Source organism: Manis pentadactyla, chromosome 4 (assembly GCF_030020395.1).
Source record: "Manis pentadactyla isolate mManPen7 chromosome 4, mManPen7.hap1, whole genome shotgun sequence".
In the NCBI taxonomy this organism is placed as follows: Eukaryota; Metazoa; Chordata; class Mammalia; order Pholidota; family Manidae; genus Manis; species Manis pentadactyla.
The window spans coordinates 110692653-110704926 of NC_080022.1; the positions used below are offsets into that span (position 1 = coordinate 110692653).

Sequence of the window (12274 nt, forward strand, 5' to 3'; positions counted from 1 at the left end):
GCAGTTAAACTCCAAGGTCTTCCCCATTGGAAAAGCAACTCCCACCTTAAGCCATTTGTCTCCCCTTATTCTCCTCCCACCACATCTCCCACAGGTTCCTACTCCTCCACCCTGATGGGACCTCTTACTCTCCGCATTTCATGCTGCTCATCGCCACTTCCACTTATCACTGAAGAAGTTTCTGCCAGCATGGAGTACTAAGACCTCCCTTACAACCACCATGCATCATGCTTCAGGATTGTTAACCCTGGTCTCAACACTTATTCTCTCACCAGACCTACGTTCCCAACACCAGCCCTTTCTTCTCTTTCAGACTGTCCAAAAGATTGCACCATCAAGGATTCCCTTTGCCCTACAGGTTACTTTTCTGCCTACACATATGTCCCCAAATAATGCTGTAATTCAGCCACCCTAGTAAACATAGCAATCAGCCCAAATGCAAAAAATTTCTAAACAGACTTTTAACCAGCTTGTATTACAGGATTACCAACCCCTCTCCAAAGACGACGATCCTTATTAAACCTGGAACAGGCCATCACCACTTCAGACCAAGGGCTCATCTGAGGACCACCCCCCATCAATACAAAAATGAACTTCATTGCCTCTAATCAGCAGGAAGCAGTTACTGAAGACTGACCTTCACCCCTTCCTAAGTCCTCTACCACTTATTGTAAGGAAAAATTGAGCCAAAATAACCAGGTGAGGAGGCTACAAAGGAGCAAAAAGTTTAATAGGGTGCAATCCCGGGAGATGTTTGCTGGTCTGGTTAGTCAACAGGCCAGAGAAGTCGCACCCAGCAGAGCAGGCAGTGAGTTTTTAAAGAAGTTAGGGGGAGGGAGAGCATAGGTCTACAGCGGTGTGAGGATTGGCTAGCCTAAGGCACCTTTTCCAGGTTGGGAGGGGGCAGCAGCTGGGGATTTTGGCGCATCATTAGGCTAGAATCTGTTTGTTTCTTTCCTTTACTAGGCCGGGGTAGGGGGCTTTGCTGCCCCCCTTTATTTGGTTAGGGCTGAGCTCATCTGACATGCTCACTCCTCCAGTACCTCCAGCCTTACATTCCAGCCTTTTGGTTATAATGGGTGCCCACTCGATCTGGCTACTTCCGGCTTAGGAGGGGCAGCACAGGCAGGGTTAAGGCTGGTGGGAGGCCAGAGGAGGCTTGGAGGGAAGGACGAGTACTGATGTACCAGTATAGTCTTGTGCACTTTTACCGTCTGACCTCCCTATCAGTGGCCAGAGGTTCCAGCAGATATGTTGTCCTTGTCTCCCAGGACAGACATATCCAGCATGATTACCCAGGCTTTGCCCCATCCAGTACTGTTGTCCGGACGATGAGAGACAGACTGAGGCTCATTCGTAGCAGGCAGCCTGGACGAAAGAATGGAAAGACGAGCATTGGGTGGGACAAGGGGGTATCTTTCCTTGGGGATTTGGTGGAGGGTCTCGTACCCAACAAATGGTCTTGCCAATTCCTCCTGGGTAGCCAGTTTGGAAATCTCTTAACATTATAGTGGCCCAGTACAAGTGGCTTCCCTGCTGACAAGATATCTTTTGAAAGTAACATGTCTTAGGGACCAATTGGTGTAGTTGGAGCATACCCGGTGTGACGCACATGTTACACTCAGTTTTCTAGAGCTGGATGGGTCGTTGTGGCCAGCACTAGTGCAAGTAAGGTGCAAATGGAGGGGCCTTGTCTCTCTAGAGCTCTGCCTATCATGACTGGGTGCTCATTTGAGCTTGGAGATGTGGTACCACAGGGAGTGTCCCAATAGCTTGGCAGCCATGGGAGTGGTAAGGATCACCATATATGGTCCCATCCACCATGGGTGGAATGACTGAGGTTGGAGTTCTTTAAGAAGGACTTCGTCTCCCGGCTGTAGAGCCTCCGTGATTCTTGGATCCGAGGGGGAGGTGGGTTGAGGCAGGAACTGGTCTGTGTGTTCCCTGAGGAGATGAGAAGTAAGGTAGGTAGGAGAGGTGCCCAGGGGAAACTGAGATAAGAGAGTGTAAGGGTTAGGGATGACTGGGTGAAGAGGGACTACAGCCTCATTGATTATCCACAGGTCCTGAACAAGCCAGTAGGCCCCTGATTGCTTCTTGACTGGAAGGATTGGAGTGTTACAGGGAGAGTTAATTGGTACCAGAAGCCTTTGGGAAAGAAGACGGTTAATGATAGGTTGGATGCCCTTGCGATGGGCTTGGGAAATAGGAAATTGGGGCCTAGAAGGAAAGGAGGACTTGTCCTTGAGGTGGATGAGGACCAGAGCATGATGGCTCACCACTACAGGAGTAGAAGTGTCCCAGAGCATCAGGTTAACATCGGTTGACGGTACAGGAGGGTCCACACAGGCCTCGGGGCCACAACTTATACTGGCTAGGGTGATGAGTGAACTTGGTTGGGAATGACTAAGAGGCAAGGAGATCGAGGCACCAAGCTTGGATAGGAGATCCCTCCCTAACAAAGGGATGGGACAGGGTGGGATGACTAGAAATGAGAGGGTAAGAGGATGGCCCTCAAACGTGCAGGCTACTGGACCTGTCTCCAGAGGCTTGGATGGGATTCCCGTGACACCCATGACTGAGGCCTGGGAAGGATATTAAACACCCGTGAAAGGAAGGTAAAACAGTAGGTAACCCCTGTGTCCACCAAAAAGGAGATGGACTTACCCGCTACCCACAGCATGGACCTGGGCTCGGCAAGGGTGATCAGGGTGTTCGAGTTCAGGCAGCTTCAGTCTTCGAGTAGGCCCAGCAGGCCTGGGGGAGAGTCCCTCAGGGGGGCCTGCCTCCAGTGAGACTCTGCGTCAGGGGGACAACCTTCTCCAGCTGGGCACTCTACCTTCCAATGACTTCTCTTACCACAAACCGGGCAGGGTTTAGTCAGCTTATTAGTCAGGTTGGGGCATCTCTGCCCAGTGGCCCTCTTGGCCACACCAGAAGCAAGATCCCAGAAGCTCACAAGCTCCGGACCAGTCTTTGGTGTGATGAGACCCCTGTTCTGCTGGCCATAGGGCTGCCGTGAAGGCTCGGGTCTGGGATGCTATCCTCTCATGTTTTTCATCATGGGTATTAAAGACTTTAAAAGACATGGTTACCTTGGCCCCAGACTCACAGAGTGGAGTCTGGGGCCCCTCCTCTGCCTTTGAAAACTTACATCTTATGTCTGGGGCTGACTAGGTAATAAAATGAGTAGCCAACACCATGGACCCCAGCGATGAGTTGGGGTCGAGGTGGGTATGTATGGAGAGAGCCTCGGTGAGCCAGTTAAGTAAACAGGCTGGGTTCTCAGGTCTCTGAGTAATCTCTCTCAGCTTATAATTAATGGACTTTTGAGCCATCTTATTCATACCTTCCAGTAAATACCTGAGCATTCAGTCCCTCTGAGTTTCCCCATATTGGTTATTATAGTCCCATTGGGGATCCATGAGGGGAACCACCTCCATCTCAATTGGCTCGGCCTGATTTGTGTTATGTGCCTCATTTGCACAGTGTCAGGAGGCTGAAGTAACATGGTCATATTCCTCAGAGGTAAGAGTGGAGGTTAGGATAACATTTATATCATGCCAGGTAAGTAGGCCCGAGTTAGGTAGTCAAACTCTTTGGTATAAACTGCGGTTAGAAGAAGAGTCTAGGCATTTCTCAATCTGAGATAGGTCCCCTAGGGAAAAAGACGTGAACCCAGACAACCCCTTCTGCCCCCACAACCTCTCAGAGAGGGGCTACTACTTGGGCCTTTGTTTGGGGTGGCTGCTGGGCCTTGGATCTGGTGACCGGAGGGCTAGACCAACTGGGCGCTAAGGGCAGCGTGGACACATAAGATGGTGGCAGGGTGGGAACAGGAAATGAAGGACAAGATGGTGGCACCACTGGAAGAGGAGGATACAAGCAGGGAACAGCAGGTGTGGGGAGGAGTGTAGGTTCAGGAGAGAAAGGAGGTGGGTCTGTGCTGGGAGGAGTCTTGTCCGTGGCTTCCAGAACCGGAGGGTGGGAGGAGCCTGTTCTGGTGGGGAAAGAAGGTAGTGAAGGCAGGAGAGGGGTAGGGGTGGCATGGACACCAGGAGAGGAGAGGAGCAAGAGGAGCCTGTTCTGGTGGGGAAAGAGGGCAGTGGAGGCAGAAGGAGAGGGGTAGGGGTGGCATGGACACCAGGAGAGGAGAGGAGCAGGAGGATGGCATGGGTGAGAACAAAGGACTTAAAGAGGGCGGTGGAGAGAGGGGGAGGGGATCGTGAGCTGAGGGAGGTGGGTGACCGAGGTCCTCCAGTGGATCTGAAAAAGGAAGGACTGGGCAGAGTAAGAGGCTGGCAATCCTTAACTGGAGATCAGGCCAGGAGAACCTGGGTCATTGAACACAACGTAAAGATCTGGGCGGGAGCGCAAAGTCCAAAAGACCTGGAAATATGGTACTTCAGACCACTTCCCAGTTCAGTGACAGAAATTAGTTACGTCAGTGAGGAGGTTAAAATCAAAGTTCCCTCTGAGGGCCAATGACTTTGATTGTCTAGAGGATACTGGGGCCAAGTCTGAGAACAGAGTCGGACCAGTTTCCATTTACGGATCTCCTCTACCATATCTAGGGTTGCCAGATTGGATATGAGACACCGCAGAGGGGTCTGAGCCTCCCATTTAGAGGACTGGTTCCCATGTCTGTTACCTGTTTTCCCGGAGCCCCTAAACTGGCAAGCCTAGCGTCCCAAACTTGCTCAGGTTAGGAGGAGACAGGGCAGTATCATACTCTTCCTCAGAGATCTGGGAGCCCAAATGAGGATCTCTCCTCCATCTCAGGACCAGGACAGGCTTAAAGCCCAGAGAACCTGGACATAGCTATGATTTCAAACCAGGTGGAGACGGGACTGGGAAAACAGACCCGGGGAAAGGAGGGACTCACCAAATAGCCGTCCGAGGTGCTGAGAGTAGGCAGAGGTCCTGGATCAGGGAAGGAGGGGTGGGAGCTGTGGGTGGCTGGCTGGAGCTCCACACCTTATCTCCTTCCCGGGTTTTGGCACCAACTGTAAGGTAAAATTGAGCCTAAATAACCAGGCGAGGAGGCTACAAAGGAGCAAAAAGTTTAATAGGGTGAAATCCCGAGCGATGTTTACCAGTCTGGTTAGTCACAGGCAGGAGAAGTCACACCCATCAGGGCAGGCAGCAACTTTTTAAAGAAGTTGGGAGGGAGAGCATAGGTTTACAGAGGCATGAGGATTGGCTAGCCTAAGGCACCTTTTCCGGTTGGGAGGGGGCAGCAGCCGGGGATTTTGGCATGTCATCAGGCTGGAATCTGTTGGTTTCTTTCCTTTACTAGGCCAGGGTTGGGGGCTTTGCTGCCCCCTTTTATTTGGTTAGGGCTGAGCTCATCTGATGTGCTCGCTCCTCCCTCCAGTGCCTCCAGCCTTACACTTATAAAACAGAAAAGGGAGGAATATAAGGATAGAATATAGTAATTTATCCTCCATTTACCCCATGGTCCCAAGCACATAAACCAGTGAGAATCATGCCTCGACTTGTCTGGGTTTACCCCACCTTATTTCTTAACATTCCGACCCTCCCCCAAGGCAACAGGCCAAACGGTACTCCGCCACAATAAAAGGCACAACTCTCTGCACCACGCTGCTGCTCTCTGTCTCTCTCTAGGGGCAGCCACTTTCTCTTTCAGATAATAAAATCTCTTGCATTGACCCATGTCTCCTGAGTCATTCTGGGGTAAGGAGGGTCATGGTGAGATACCCTTTCAGTAATAACCACCTATCCCATCATCACAGTGTGGGTGAGAGACTGGACCCAAAGGCCATGGAGTGGTGTGGCACAAACACCTACCATATATCATGTGGCTCTCCATTTGCCTTTGGCATCCTCAGGGAATGGTGAAGCAGATGCATTGACCCAGGTACTCTAACTAGAAGGAAAGCCTGCCTCTGATGTGGCCCAATGGCTACATCAGCATTTGTTGCACATGGGGCAAAAGACAATGTGGGCTGTAGCCCATCAGTGGGGCTTGCAATTGACCTTTGAAGAAGTCAGCTGATCCCAAAAGGAGTGCCCTGCATGTTGTGCAGATCAGCAAACCACCAAGACAAGCTTAGAGCATCTCTTTGCAGCCTATGGCAGGTTGCAAGTGATCAAGGCACCCACTTTTTACGGCATGAGTTGCAAGGATGGGTGCAGCAATTAGGAATAAAATAGACATGCCTTGGATATTTCAATACATGGATCGGTGATGGTTGGCTCTTCTGTCACCTTGGGGAAAAGGCCTGGAAGCTGGCCTCCTGTGTATTCCTGGAAGAACAACAAAGTGTCTCCCCACAATCACAGTTATTTGCTTCTGCAGTCCTTATGTCCTGGATGCGCCACCTGGCTGCAGCTGCTTTATGATGGCTGGAATGGACGAGTTTTGGACTTAATCTACATGGGACTTTGAACCTAGCTGAATCCTCTTGCTTGAGAATTATCATGATTGTGTTGCTGCTGTCAAGAAAAAAATGCATAGAGGCTTGATTTTGTCTAATGTTTGGTAAAATTTTGTGACTAATCTAGCATGGTTGATAGGAATTAGAAAACAAGTATAGAAACATATTTTGTTCTTAATGAGAGATTGTGCTGTAAAGTATATTTACTTAATCTGCATAGGCTGAATCCTCTGGCTGAAGGATTATCAAGATTTTATTGTTGTTGCTATTGCATGTTACTAGATTGGTCAGAAGAGGGGGAACGAGTAAATGGTAAGGCGAGATTTCTGGAGGGGTGGCCTGTGGGTAAAACTAACATTTCCAGACTATCTCACCTGACTTTGGTACATCTGCATATCAACAGGTGTTCAGAGGTGGAAAGAAATATGGCTTTAGTGCATTTGCATCATTCCTCAGGGGTGGAGAGAAGTTCATCTCCATATCAGTGGGTAATTACCTGGACAAGGAGGGCTTATCTGTACCTGAGAGATGAGGGGAGGGCTGGTTTTGTTTCTGCTGAAGCAGGAAACAGAGAAACGGCCCCAGACTGAAGACTGTAAACAATAAACGGATTTTAAACTTTATTTCTCCATTTGACTGATTTCGGTTTTTAGAGGTATTTTGCCCCGGGATTTCCTCTCCCCGGACTTAACATCATTTCAGAGGACATATGTGTTAATAGAAAAATGTGATCCACATAAAGTCTAAACAGGACGATTACAGCACAAAAGTGTTTTGTTTCTCCATACTAAGAGTATATGTCTATTTGACACAAAGACTTAGACTATTACAGAAGGATACTTGGTTGTGAAAGCACTAGTCTTTTCTCACAACCTGAGTGAAATATTTCTGAAGACTATTGAACTGTCTTAGCTCGGATTCTGTACTCAATTAAAAACTTTCCAATTAGGCTATCTCAGGATAAAATCTGAGACTGAGAAAAAAAACAGTTATGGGAAAATAAATCCATATGAGAAACACGCTCACTGGTCCAAACTTAGTCAAAGAGAACAGCAGAGTAAGACTTTAATAATGGTGGTCTTGCAAGACTGGGTGTCTGGTGAGCAGGCACACTCAGGGTGGTTACAACAAGCAATTTATTCCTTAGCACGTGAGTCCCTCCCCTGGTTCCTCATTGGCTGAGTACTACAGGGTTCACATTCTTTCCCAAATGTTGCCTAAACAAGGTATATCTATATTATGCTTTTTAAAAATATTTATCTTAATTTTATTGGCTGGTTTAAAACTTTTCCTGCATTTTTTTGGAAGTGACGCAAGCCCGCTCTTTCCACCCTTTCTTTTCTTAATCTCCCTCCCCTCCCAGCCAGAGTTGAGTCACTGGTACATAGTCTAACACGTAGGTTTCTTGTTAATAGCCTTTTGTTAAAACATTAATTCCTGTGGGAATAAATCACATTTAGTTTTATGCCATTTCTAACAACCCATCAGCAAAAGTTAATGAATTTGCATTCTGGACTATTCATAAATCTCTTGTGTATTTGTGGGTAAAATTGTAACATTTCCAGAATATCTCGCCTGGCTATAGTGCATTTGCATATCCTCAGGGGTGGAAAGATGTTCATCTCCATATGAATGGGTAATTACCTGGGCTAGGAGGGCTTAGCTGTACCTGAGAGGTGAGGCAGAGGACTGGTTTTGCTTCTGCTGGAGCAGGAAAGAAAGAAACTGCTCCAGACTGCAGTTTGTAAGCAATAAACAGGTTTTAAACTTTATTTCTCCCTTTGACTGATTTCGGTTGTTAGAGGTATTTTGCCCTGGGAATTACTCTCCCGGGACTTACACCTGGTGGCAGTGGCAGGGTGCCTCTGAACCTGAAATCTGTCATAATGGGTGCAACCTTTGGGAGGGCTGCTCCTGTGGATGGTGGGGAGGCCCCAGTGGATGCAGCGGCTGAGGGTACTGCTCCACCTGTTATTATCCCACCAGCTGTGGGGTTTCCAAGTGGGGAATTGTTCTAGGGTAAAGTACCTTTTAGAGGGGTGGGGCCTTCCCCAGAAATGGGGAAGGGTGGAAACACCAGAAGCTGCAGGATTAGCCCTCTATGAGTTGGAAGACTGCTTGGAGACCTTAGGGGGCCAGTGTAGCAGCTGGACTTGTAGGGTCTCTTTTCATCAAGATAGTGGAAAATGTTATACAGGAGAAAGAGAGGATTATTGAGGGACTTAGGTGGGAGAGAGACACACTTCAGCATCACTTGGAGAAGTTGGGCAGTAACCTATGGGATGCTGTTAAAGAAGAGAGACAGTTACTGTCTGACCTGAAAAGACAGGTCATGCTCCCAGAAAACTCTTTAGCGGCAAGGAGGAAGGCAGCAGAAAAAGCTCCATTGGAGGAGGCCATGGAGGGTGGGGGTTGGGAGGAAGAGTAGTGCCTTCAGCCCCAGAAATGATGGAGGAGTTCCTGTTGGTGGAGAAGCCCAAGGGAGAAGAGGCAGGCCCATTGGAGAATCTGCTACCCAGGCCACCACCAGAGGTACCATCTTCTACTGTTTTAAAGGCCCGCCTAGCTGTAATTAAGAAAATAAAAACAAAACAACCGGGGGTTCCTCAGGGGGAGGAGCAGCCCCCTCACCAAGTTGTGGAGCACTCCATACTCTGCCCCTAAACCGGGATGAGCTGGTGGACATTAGCGTCCAGTATAGACAGAGGCCTTCGGAATCTCTGCCTACATGGCTTTTACATCTCTGGGATATGGCGGTGGAAGACGTTGCTGTATTGGGTACTGAGATAAGAAAAATGGCTTCCCTGACAACTCACCCTTCCCTTCAGCAGCATTTGCAAAATGCCCATCGTGCCTCAGGGAATCAGACACTCCTGGAATGGCTGACAGCTGCCATGAGGATAGTTTGGCCTAATCAGGGTGATTTACCATACTTTCCCAGTAGTTGGAAAACATATGCAGAGCTCCAACAGGTACTGTGGGAATTGGGTATGAAAAACATCATCTATAATATGGACCCCACAGCGCCCTGATGAAGAGGTGTTCACTATAGGAATGAGAAACCTGGTGCTGCATATAGCTCCCACATTTCTCTTTGGGTCCCTAATGAATACTCTTGCCCCCCCACCTGGGGCAACCCATAAGTGAGGCTATTCGTACCCTAGCAGATCTGGGGGAGGTTGAAACAATAAGGGCATGAAGGGAAGTACGAGCCATGACTGAAAGGAGAAGTCCAAAAGGCCCCGTGAAGGTCTCGAGGACCCAGATGTGGGTTGATTTGATAAAGGCCGGGATAGTGAAAGAAAAACTTGATAGGCAGCCCAATAGAATACTGTTAGAACCGTGGCACCAATTAAAGCCAGAGCAGCAGTTCCAGCTGCTGGGGTCCAGGACACAGAAACCAGAGTCAAGGCCTCATGCCCTGCCTTTGTCCCTGCAAAACTTCATGGGAGACAGTACTCAGGATTCGCCTGAGCCCTCACCCCCACAGGAGGATGACTGGGCATCACAGTTTGACTGGGGGTGGGGTCAAAGTCCCCACCTTGGGGGACATGGTGGGGACCAGAGGCCACATGTAGAATTAGCAATTCATTGGTCCCCTGTGAATGTACAACCTGATTTCTTCACCAAATCTCCCCAATGATATTTGGTGAAGAAAGCCCAAATCTCATTGGGGATTGGGCTTTTACCCTCAAAGGGGTATACCATGTATATTTCTACCATCCCTGAATATATTTTGGGGGTAGATATCCTGCAAGGCCTGTGGTTACAAACCACTGCAGCTGAGTTCAGACTGAGGGTATGTGGTAAAGGCAGTTCTGAGGGGACATGCTAAGCACCCACATGTAGCTCTGCTTGTACCTCAGTGGGTAACAAATATTAAACAATATAAATTGCCTAGGGGACACAAGGAAATTAGAGAAACTCTACAGGAGTTGGAGAGGGCAGGCATCATAAAGCCCACACATAGTCCTTTTAGTTCCCCAGTGTGGCTAGTGAGAAAGTCAGATGGCTCCTGGCATAAGACTGTAGACTACATGGAATTGAATAAAGTCACACCCCCTGTGCATGCTGCTGTCCCCTCTACAGCAGACATTCTGGACACCCTCAGCCATGAGCTGGGAACATATCATTATGTAGTAGACCTTGCTAATGCTTTCTTCTCTATTGACATAGCACAGGAAAGCCAGGAACAGTTTGCCTTCACGTGGGAAGGCCAGCAGTGGACCTTCACTGTCCTTCCACAGGGATGCCTCCACAGTCCCACCATCTGTCATGCACTTGTAGCCCAGCACTTGGCCACATGGAGGAAACCGCAAATAGTGCGGTTGTATCACTACATTGATGATATTATGCTCACATTTGATTCTCTTTCAGATTTAGAAGGGCCAGTTCCTAGACTGTTGCAACATCTACAGGAAAAAGGATGCGCTGTGAAGAGCACCAAGGTTCAGGGACCTGGTTTGTGTGTGAAATTCTTGGGGATTGTCTGGTCAGGTAAAACTAAAGTTGTTTCTGAAGCAGTTATAGACAAGGTCCAGGCTTTCCCCACCCCTACCACTGTGGCAGTATTACAAGAGTTTTTGGATCTTTTGGGCTACTGGAGAGTGTTTATCCCACACTTGGCACAAATTCTGAAGCCCTTATACCAGTTGGTACGAAAGGGCATCAGGTGGGACTGGGATGAGACATGTGCAGCTGCTTTTACTGCTGCCAAGCGGGCAGTCAAAGCCGTACAGGCTTTGAATGTAATGGACTCATCAAGGCCCTGTGAAATAGATGTTCATGTAATTGAAGATGGTTATGGATGGGGTCTTTGGCAGTGGCTTGAATGGACACACCAACATATTGGATTCTGGTCACAACTATGGAGAGGAGCAGAGATCCGGTACACCTTGATAGAGAAGCAACTGGCTGCTGTGTACCATACCTTGCTGGCTACTGAGCGCCATTGCTGGAACAGCTCCAACCAAGGTAATAACCACCCATCCCATTGCGGAGTGGGTGCGAGAATGGACCCAAAGGCCACAGAGTGGCATGGCACAGACACCTACACTGGTCAAATGGGGTGCATATTTACAGCAGCACAGCGCCCTCTCTACTAGCCCCTTGAGTGGAGAACTCCAATGTTTATTGGGGCCAGTGACCTATACCAGTGGAAAGCAGGAAGAACTTGCTTTTCAGCCCTTGGTAGCCGAGACTCCTTATCAGAAGGGAAAAGCCCCTATACCTGAAGATACTTGGTACACAGACAGCTCCAGTCATGGGCAGCCCCTGAAGTGGAGGGCTGTGACTTTCCATCCTAAGGCTGAGACAATATGGATGGAGGATGGAGAGGGGAAAAGCAGTCAATGGGCTTAGTTGCAAGCAGTATGGCTTGTGATCACTCAGGATCCTTCCCCCATAATTGTCTGCACTGACAGCTAGGCTGCTATCGGGGCTTGATCCTGTGGCTACCAACCTGGCATCATGCCAACTGGATGGTTGGTCACCAGCCCCTTTGGGAGCAAGAATTGTGGCAAGACCTATGGGCCTCTGGTCAGACTAAGACAGTTACTGTATATCATGTGACTGGCCATTTGCCTTTGGCATCCCCAGGGAATGATGATGCAGACACATTGGCCCAGGTGCTCTGACTAGAAGGAAAGCCTACCTCTGATGTGGCCCAATGGCTGGAGCAGCATTTGTTGCATGCAGGGCAAAAGACATTGTGGACTGTAGCCCATCAGTGGGGCTTGCCATTGACCTTTGAAGAAGTCAGCAAAGCCTGGAAGGAGTGCCTTGTGGGCTGTAAGAGGGACTTATACCAAGTCCCACAGCAACATGGGACAAGGGTCCGATACTCATTGTCAGGTGGCAGATAGACTATATCG

General features: G+C 48.9%; 1 protein-coding gene across 2 annotated transcripts in view; it reads right to left on the minus strand.

Moving 5' to 3' along the window:
- Positions 1-846: 846 nt before the first annotated feature.
- The window catches only part of SV2A (synaptic vesicle glycoprotein 2A), a 39806-nt gene continuing 28378 nt past the window's right edge, over positions 847-12274 (minus strand). The window contains exons 13-15 of one of the 2 annotated variants that reach the window (XR_008997115.1): positions 4886-5006; positions 1803-1944; positions 847-1368 (exon numbers count right to left, since the gene is read on the minus strand). The gene's annotated coding sequence lies outside the window, so the exon portion shown is untranslated. Of the gene's footprint in view, positions 1945-4885; positions 5007-12274 lie in introns of both variants that reach the window. The other variant, XR_008997114.1, reaches the window with a different exon arrangement.